Genomic DNA, 9,038 nt, shown 5'->3' with positions numbered 1-9,038 from the left:
TTGTGAGCCGATCCTGACATGGGGAAAAGACGCTCAGTAAGATTTGCACCTCCGGAGAGGGGCAAACCCCCCTTCCCTGTCAGCATACGACCAAAGTTCCCACCGGGGTTGGTTACCCGATCTTCCCTAAGGTTGCTCGTATCCCGGCCAGCACCGCGGGGAGGTAGGGATAGAAGTTGCTGGGTAAGAGGCTAAGGACCACGAGATGGGGTCTATTTTATTCCTTCAGGTACGCGAAGTACCAATGGTACGCTTTACCCAGCATTTGCCGTGCCTCCGTTATTATCATCGGATTGAGGCATTGGGACTGTTTACGTTGTTTACGTAAGTATTATGTAATAAAAATGATTATAAAGTGCTGCAATTAGAATTTGATATGCGCGCAATCCTCAAACTGAATCCACGTTTACAGACATTTTAATTTTGAAAATTTTTCTTTCTACAGATACTTTCGTTGTCTACGAATGGATTCCTGGCCACTAATTTCTACAGGACCCTCCTCGTCGTTTCGTGATGACCATCAATAGTTATTATCCGTTATTATCATAGATCGTAGTTCAACTGAATAGATCTGAATCTCAATTGAATTTTATGCTTTATATGCTACGATTATATGCTACGTACATCCGAAAATTATTCTTATTCCATGTGTTTAACAAAAATATTTTCTTGCTGTGATCATAAGAATTCCATTACACAGACTTATGAAATTTCATAAGGTGGCTCTATGAATTTCTATGGAGATCTTATGAAAAACAAATGTATTCATTTAGTTCAAATTCATCCAAAGTTCATCCCATTTCATAAAGCTACCTTATGATTTTCATTCCTTTTCCTTGTGGCTAAATTTCATAAGGCAAGTTAATGAACTTCGGAAGGTTTTTTACGGCAGTGTATAAATTGCACTATTTGCGGTTCAGATTAATCTTTTCAATTTTAGATATTCTTTCTGGTGCTTCAGGAAACCCAATAGCTGATGAAAGGCTTGTTATTTAGTGCATACCTAAAACAAACATGCTCATCAGTTTTTTTTTAAAACAGAAAATTGTTTTATCACAAACCTTGTGCTTAGAATCATAGGGGTGTAACTGCATTAATCCATTGCTGTTTGTCGATGTTTTCTTTTTATCATTGTAGTGAATTGCGGTAGTTTGCCGAAGATTTAATGGTTTGGTGTGATAAAGGATGATTGTATCTTGCACCAGACGCAACAATCACGGTTGTAACTGTTGAGTTATTAACGAAGTTATGATTCTCAGCGCGTAATATTTTGGTAAAAAAAAATATTTTCAAATCGAAATAATGATAGTTGCATCTAAGATTGTACTGCATTCGAATTGAAAGGCGATACTTTAAATACCTAAGGGATCCGCAAAGTAATTTTGCTGTAAGAACATGAGAAAATAAAAGTAGTTTTTCCCTCCCAACATCCACTTCGATAAATATTTTGGAGTTTTTAAAAATATATTGTGATGATAATTTATACATTTGAAATAGCATAAATGTGAAAGATTCTTCAATTTGTTCAATCCCAGGTTCGTTGTAACTGAATTTTCCTAATATTTGTATCGTTTTCTACCAAAACGATCCGTACTGATGTTCCTTTAGCACTAAAAAATCCAAAAACTTCTTAAACCTATAGCAAATCTGCATCTTTCTTAAGTAGGTGTTCAGCATGTTTCGCTCACTTCCAGTGGCGCAAACGTTTTATTTGCTCGCAGGACTACTCATAGTTTTTAGTAGTTCGTCTTTTGATTGATATTTAGTTAAATATGCTTGGGATAAAAAGAGAGAAGTTAGCGTGCACGATTTTCATTTCTTTTCTGAGTTTGTTATGAGAGAGCGGTGAATGGAAGATGGTTTCCGCCACAAATTACGAAAAAAAAATTCACCCTGGATCCAGAAACGCTTAATTTCGTCTCATCGAAATTGCAACTGATACTGAAAGTCACTATTTGGTCACTTTTTCTGCAACTAAAAGTCGTACCCGTAATGCTGGATAGACACCTTTACGTGGTGTGTTACGGGGTAAGATCTACCACGGTTACATTGCCAGCTACAGGCAAATCCTGACCCAACGAATACCTTCCTCATTATCCAACTTCGTGGTACTTATGAGGGTGTCGCTAAGTCGGTGGCCTCTCGTTAAGTAAGTACTACATCAACACTTCCTTCCTCTCCCTAGTTACGGTGAAGATGGAGGACGACGGTGGTCCTTCGTAGCTTAGGGGTCGTACACTAATTAGGTAAGCAATTTTTCGGGGTTTTTTAAATCCCTCTCCCCCTGGTAAGATTTTTCCCATACAAATCATTTTTTATTTATATGGAACGTAAGAAAATGTCGCACCCCCACCTCCCCCCATAAGTGCTCACGTAATTAGTGTACGACCCCTTAGTAGGGAAAGCATCCGTCTAGCGTACTGGTTTCGTGGGATCAAACCCCACCGAAGGAAATGGTTACCCTCTAACACATTTTTCGAACTGAACCTATCACATGTTGTGCATATGCGTAAATCGAGTTTCAAACATAGTAATTAGTAACCATTCCGAGTGGTTCAATACCCGGATTATAGGCATTTAACTTTGAATGAACCCGCAGACTTATTTCACGACAGCACCATCTGTGAGAAAGACCGGGGGTCGGTATGGAACCACCGCTCGGTTTGGGAACCATCTCCCCTGTATAATATTTTTATTGTTATTATATTTAACATTTGAGGCTTTCAATAACTTAATCAATAAAGGCATTACCAAGCCTGAGGTGACGGGTTCGCTTTTTTGCGGAGCATGGGTGAGCGGCTCCAGTTAATTTTGCGAATAAAGCGGTAGGATTGCCAATCCGAAGATGGGGCGGCTTCGATCCTCGGTCCATTCTAGAATGTTTTCGGGTGGGAAACCGACACCCTGGGCATAATGTATACATTGTGCATGCCACACAAGATACATACTCATACGGTCATGCGTAGAAAAGCTTTTAATTAATAACTGAGGAAATGCTCATAGAATACTAAGCTGAAAAGCTGGCCAAGCTCCAGTTGAAATGCAAAGCCATTGAAAAAGAAGTTGTAGAAGCCTTAAATGGCCTTCGAATAACAACTAATAACTATGAAAGTGTCTCTAAACACTAAGTTGGAAGTCGGCTATAGGTATCTGTAAGCTGATTGCCTTAAGCTTTTCGCACCTAAAACATTATGTTTAGGATTTTTTACATTTTGTTCACCCACATAATAACATAATTTTGGCCATAACTTTGGAATGTTTGGAGAAAATACGTTTTTCTATTTGTGGAATAGTCTGCCACTTTATGATGTTTGGGAACTCCTGCTAGTCGAACCAATCAAAAACTCATGCTCCTGTTGCAACGAGACCGTTTTCAACCAAAAGAGCACGACTGACACTAAAAATATTTCCAATTACAAGCAACTAATCCTTCTTAGTTCACGAGACGTATCTTACATGGTACAGTTCCATGCCCGCAAGAAACGCACAGGTTTTTGACCTTGCCGCGAAAACATGCTGTTTTCCAATTCAAGCGCACGCGGCTGCATTCATGGTATGTTCATTGAATGTGCCGTACTTAGGCCAATAGGGCACTGCATGGACTGCTTTGTCTCTTTCTCGCTGCAAAGAAATTAGAAAACAACAAGGCCAGTAAACGTCAAAATTTATGAGGAACGAAAGAGAAAGACATGTTTCCGTGCAGTGCCCTATAACATATAGATTGCTATGTATTTAGAATTCGGCCGGTGGTGCCGTTTGTATGCTACAGAAGATCGAAGAGGACCAGAAACAAACCTCTACGACTAGAAGAAGTGGCTGATAGTTGGTAGAACATTGAACTATTTTTGGGGAAACTTCAAATTGTTCAAGGAATGAAGAGAACATTTGATAGACTGGATGGCTGATCCACCTCCTATGGTGCTGTTTTCCCACCTGATGTGTTTGGGGAACTTGCATAATGCAAACATGTTTCGGATTTTAGTTATTGTGCAGGCGTGAGGCAACAATTAATATATTATATTATTAGACATAGACTATCCTCGATTGATTAATTGAATTCTGAGCGTCCTGAGCTTAATTTGCACAATGTTGAGATTTTACAACTCTTTTTAAACATATTTACATATTTTACAACTCTTACAAATGAACAATTGCATCACATGATTGATGCAATGTTCAAAGCAAATACCAAAACTGAAGCTGTTCAGGTTGGTATCAAATTTATTGGACTTCGTTTTAATGGATCCAAATAATTCTTTGAAAATATTAAATTGGAATGCCCGCTCTTTAAAGGGTAAGGAAGATGAACTATTCAATTTCCTATCAGTTCATAATGTGCACACTTCTATTATAACTCAAACATATTTAAAACCTGGTCTTTTCATCAAAAGAGATCCAAAATATTGTATTTACCGAAATGATCGCCTTGACAGCGCCTGTGGTGGGGTCGCCATTGTCATTAATAGACGTATCAAACATAAATTATTTTCTTCGTTAAGTTTTTGAAACCTTGAAACCTGTTGAAACAAATTTTGGACATTTTTTTTATTGCTGCCTAGGGAGCGGGACCATTTGGGCAGCACCCCCTATTCCCGTCTGCAACGTTAATAACTCGACCGCGTTCCAACCAAATGGCTTGATTTTTTGTACATCTCTAGATATCGACAGAAACTAACCATGTACTAAACAACAAGCAATTCGATTGTAATGCGCTCGAGTAATGAACGTTGCTGACGGGAATAGGGGGTGCTGCCCAAATGGTTCTCTACCCTACTTGCCTTTCCAGTGCAATGGGCAGCAAAGGAATTTGTTGAGAACTGATCTTCAAATTCTAACTCGTAACAAATCCAAATTTTTCATAATTGGTGACTTCAATGCCAAACATCGTTCATGGAATAATGCTCAAAGTAATTCCAATGGTAAAATTTTATTTGAAGATTGTTCTGCGGGTTATTATACTATTCAATATCCCAATGGACCACCTTGTTTTTCTTCCAGTCGAAATCCTTCCACAATTGATTTAGTTTTAACGGATTCAAGTCAGCTGTGTGGCCAATTTGTAACTCATGCTGACCTTGACTCTGATCACCTTCCTGTGACGTTTGAAATCTCACAAGAAGCCATTTATATATAATCCAATCAGTTCTACTTTTAATTATCATAGAGCTGATTGGGATTTATATAAAACGTATATCGATAGGAGTTTTGATGTTGATTTTCCTCTCGATACCAAAAGTGATATTGATAATGCTCTCGTATCTTTGACAAATTTAATTGTCGAAGCTAGAGGCATTGCAATTCCTAAATGTGAAATTAAATTCAATTCCATTATTATTGACGAGGCGAAGGCAATACCAAAGAACTCGCGATCCCGCGTTGAAAGTTATTTGGCGAGATTTGCAAAATGAAATTAAAAAACGTTTCGCTATTCTGAGAAATACCAACTTTGAGAATAATGTCTCAAAGTTGGATCCCGGTTCGAAACCCTTTTGGGAATTAACGAAAATTCTTTTAAAAAAACCTCAAAAGCCAATTCCAGCGCTTAAAGAAGGAAATAAAATTTTATTAACAAATTGCGAAAAGGCTCAAAAACTTGCTCAGCAATTCGAGAGTGCCCATAATTTTACTCTAGGTCTCACTAGTCCAATTGAGGATCAGGTTACACGGAGCTTCGAAGACATCCTCAATCAAGAGAATGTTTTTGACCCTTCGTTGGGAACTAATTTGGATGAAGTGAGATCTATTACTAGAAAATTTAAAAATATGAAAACCCCGGGTGATGATGGTATTTTCTACATACTTATCAAAAAACTTCCTGATAGCTCTTCATCCTTTTTGGCTAATTTATTTAACAAATGTTTTCAATTGGCATGATTTTTTTTTTTTTATTTATTCAGACTAAGGCCGAAGTGGCCTGTGCGGTATATAAGAGTCTTCTCCATTCGGCTCGGTCCATGGCTACACGTCGCCAAGTCATCTTCCACCTGATCGATCCACCTTGCCCGCTGCGCACCTCGCCTTCTTGTGCCCGTCGGATCGTTGTTGAGAACCATTTTCACCGGGTTATTGTCCGACATTCTGGCTACGTGCCCGGCCCACCGCAGTCGTCCGATTTTTGCGGTGTGAACGATAGATGGTTCTCCTAACAGCTGATGCAACTCGTGGTTCATTCGTCTCCTCCACGTACCGTCCGCCATCTGCACCCCACCATAGATGGTACGCAGCACTTTCCTTTCAAAAACTCCAAGTGCGCGTTGGTCCTCCTTGAGCATCGTCCAGGTCTCGTGTCCGTGGAGGACTACCGATCTAATGAGCGTTTTGTAGATTGTCAGTTTGGTACGGCGGCGAACTCCATTCGATCGGAGCGTCTTGCGGAGTCAAAAGTATGTACGATTTCCACCCACTATGCGGAATTTCTTTGCTGGTATCATTTTCGGCAGTCATTAGTGAGCCCAAGTACACAAATTCTTCTACCACCTCGGTTTCGTCACCACCGATGCCAACTCGCGGTGGGTGGCTCACATTGTCTTCTCTTGAACCTCTTCCTATCATGTACATCGTCTTCGACGTGTTGATGACTAGTCCGATCCTCCACTCTTTAAGTGATGAACTTTGTACTATCTTAAAAATCACTTTAATAAAGATTAAAAAAAAAAAAAACTAGTCCGATCCGCTTGGCTTCCCTCTTCAGTCTGATGTAGGCTTCCTCCATCTTCTCAAAGTTACGTGCCATAATATCTATGTCGTCGGCGAAGCCAAATAGCTGGACGGTCTTATTGAAAATTGTACCACTCATGTTAATCCTTGCTTTTCGTATTACTCCCTCCAAAGCGATGTTGAATAGCAGACACGAAAGACCATCACCTGGCCGTAACCCTCTACGCGTTTCGAAGGGTCTCGAGAATGCCCCTGAAACTCGAACTACGCACATCACCCGATCCATCGTCGCTTTGATCAACCGTGTCAGTTTATCCGGCAATCCGTTTTGGGCATTAGCTGCCATAGCTGGTCTCGATCGATTGTATCATATGCGGCTTTGAAGTCGATGAATAGATGATGTGTGGGCACGTTGTATTCGCGGCATTTCTGCAGTACTTGGCGAATGGCGAACACCTGGTCTGTGGTGGAGCGTTCGCCCATAAAACCCGCCTGGTACTGCCCCACGAACTCCCTTGCAATTGATGCTAGTCGACGGCATAAAATTTGGGAGAGTACAGCATTCTTCTCTTCTACTAACTGCTCACATTCGCCGTCATACCAGTCGTTTCTCTGATCCGGGGGCACCGTGCCAAGTGCAGCGGTTGCGGTGCTACCAATGGCAGATCGAACATCTCTCCAGCCATCTTCAAGAGACGCTGCGCCTAGCTGCTCTTCCGTTGGGAGTGCCACTTCCAGCTGCTGCGCGTATTCTTGGGCTAGTCTACCGCCTTGTAGCCGCCCAATGTTAAGCCGCGGCGTCCGACTTCGACGCGTGTTGTTCACCGTCGAGAGTTTTGAGCGCAGGCATACTGCAACGAGGTAGTGGTCGGATTCAATATTCGCACTGCGGTAAGTGCGGACGTTCGTGATGTCGGAGAAGAATTTACCGTCGATTAGAACGTGGTCGATTTGGTTTTCCGTTTCTTGGTTAGGTGATTTCCATGTGGCCTTGTGGATATTTTTGCGGGGAAAGAAGGTGCTTCGGACTACCATTCCGCGGGAGGCTGCGAAGTTTATGCATCGTTGGCCGTTGTCATTCGATACGGTGTGCAGACTATCCGGTCCGATGACCGGTCTATACATTTCCTCCTTCCTACCTGTGCGTTCATGTCACCGATGACGATTTTAACGTCCCGCAGTGGGCATCCATCGTATGTCTGCTCCAGCTGTGCGTAGAACGCTTCTTTCTCGTCGTCGGGTCTCCCTTCGTGTGGGCAGTGCACGTTGATGATGCTATAGTTGAAGAAACGGCCTTTAATCCTCAGCTTGCACATCCTTGCGTTGATTGGCTGCCACCCAATCACGCGTTGGCGCATCTTACCCAGCACTATGAAGCCGGTTCCCAGCTCGTTGGTGGTGCCACAGCTTTGGTAGAAGGTAGCCGCTCGATGCCCGCTTTTCCACACTTTCTGTCCTGTCCAGCAAATCTCCTGCAGTGCCACGACGTCGAAGTTGCGGGGATGTAATTCATCGTAGATCATCCTGTCGCAACCTGCGAAACCTAGCGACTTGCAATTCCATGTTCCAAGCTTCCAATCGTGATCCTGTATTCGTCGCCTAGGTCTTTGCCGATTATATCGAGTCGCATTATCTCTTATATTGTTCGTAATGATTGGTTTTCTAGGCGGCTTATTGGGCCTGTGCAAACCTCCTGTCTCGTCGGAGGGCCGTCGTGTCAGGGCTGTTTAGCGTCCCACCTAACACCAGGACTTGGGCTTGTGCGCTTTGAGCGGCACACGGTCGCTTTGGTGGGGCCTACTTGCGGATACATGCAGCTTTTTATAGAGGTTTAACAGGGCCCACTGTCAAACCCCACCACATCCTAGGCAAGCCCCACAACTCGCAGATGGCCTGGGGAGGGATCGTCAAGCCCTTGGACATAGTCCCTGCTGCCCCCGCTTAATGATAATGTTAATATCAAAATTGTTACCCAAATTTGCCTTTCCTAATCCAGTTTTCCGTTACCGGTAATGGCCGGCTGTGGGCTAGTATCTGATTTGACTTCCACAAACGTTAAATCAGAGACTAGCCCACATGCAAACAGACGGCCATTAGAGTAGAGTGGGGCAAGAGTGCGCGTGGGGTAAGAGTACGTTTTCGATTTTTTGAAGTAATTAAAAAAGATTAACTAGCAGCACTGCATCAGTTTGACAGGTATTCTGGCCAACTATTATCATGTGTAATTGTAAACGATTTGAATAAACAACAAGGGCGATATGGAGTTAGTTAACTTTTTGGTCAATTTGCTAAAAAATAATTGGTATAGTATAGTATTCCATTACCATATATACGTTCAATCAGGTGAACATTATACCATTTCGATAACCTATTGTATAGAA

This window comes from Armigeres subalbatus, chromosome 2, assembly GCF_024139115.2.
Source record: "Armigeres subalbatus isolate Guangzhou_Male chromosome 2, GZ_Asu_2, whole genome shotgun sequence".
Classification (NCBI taxonomy): Eukaryota; Metazoa; Arthropoda; class Insecta; order Diptera; family Culicidae; genus Armigeres; species Armigeres subalbatus.
This window is presented reverse-complemented; position numbering follows the sequence as displayed.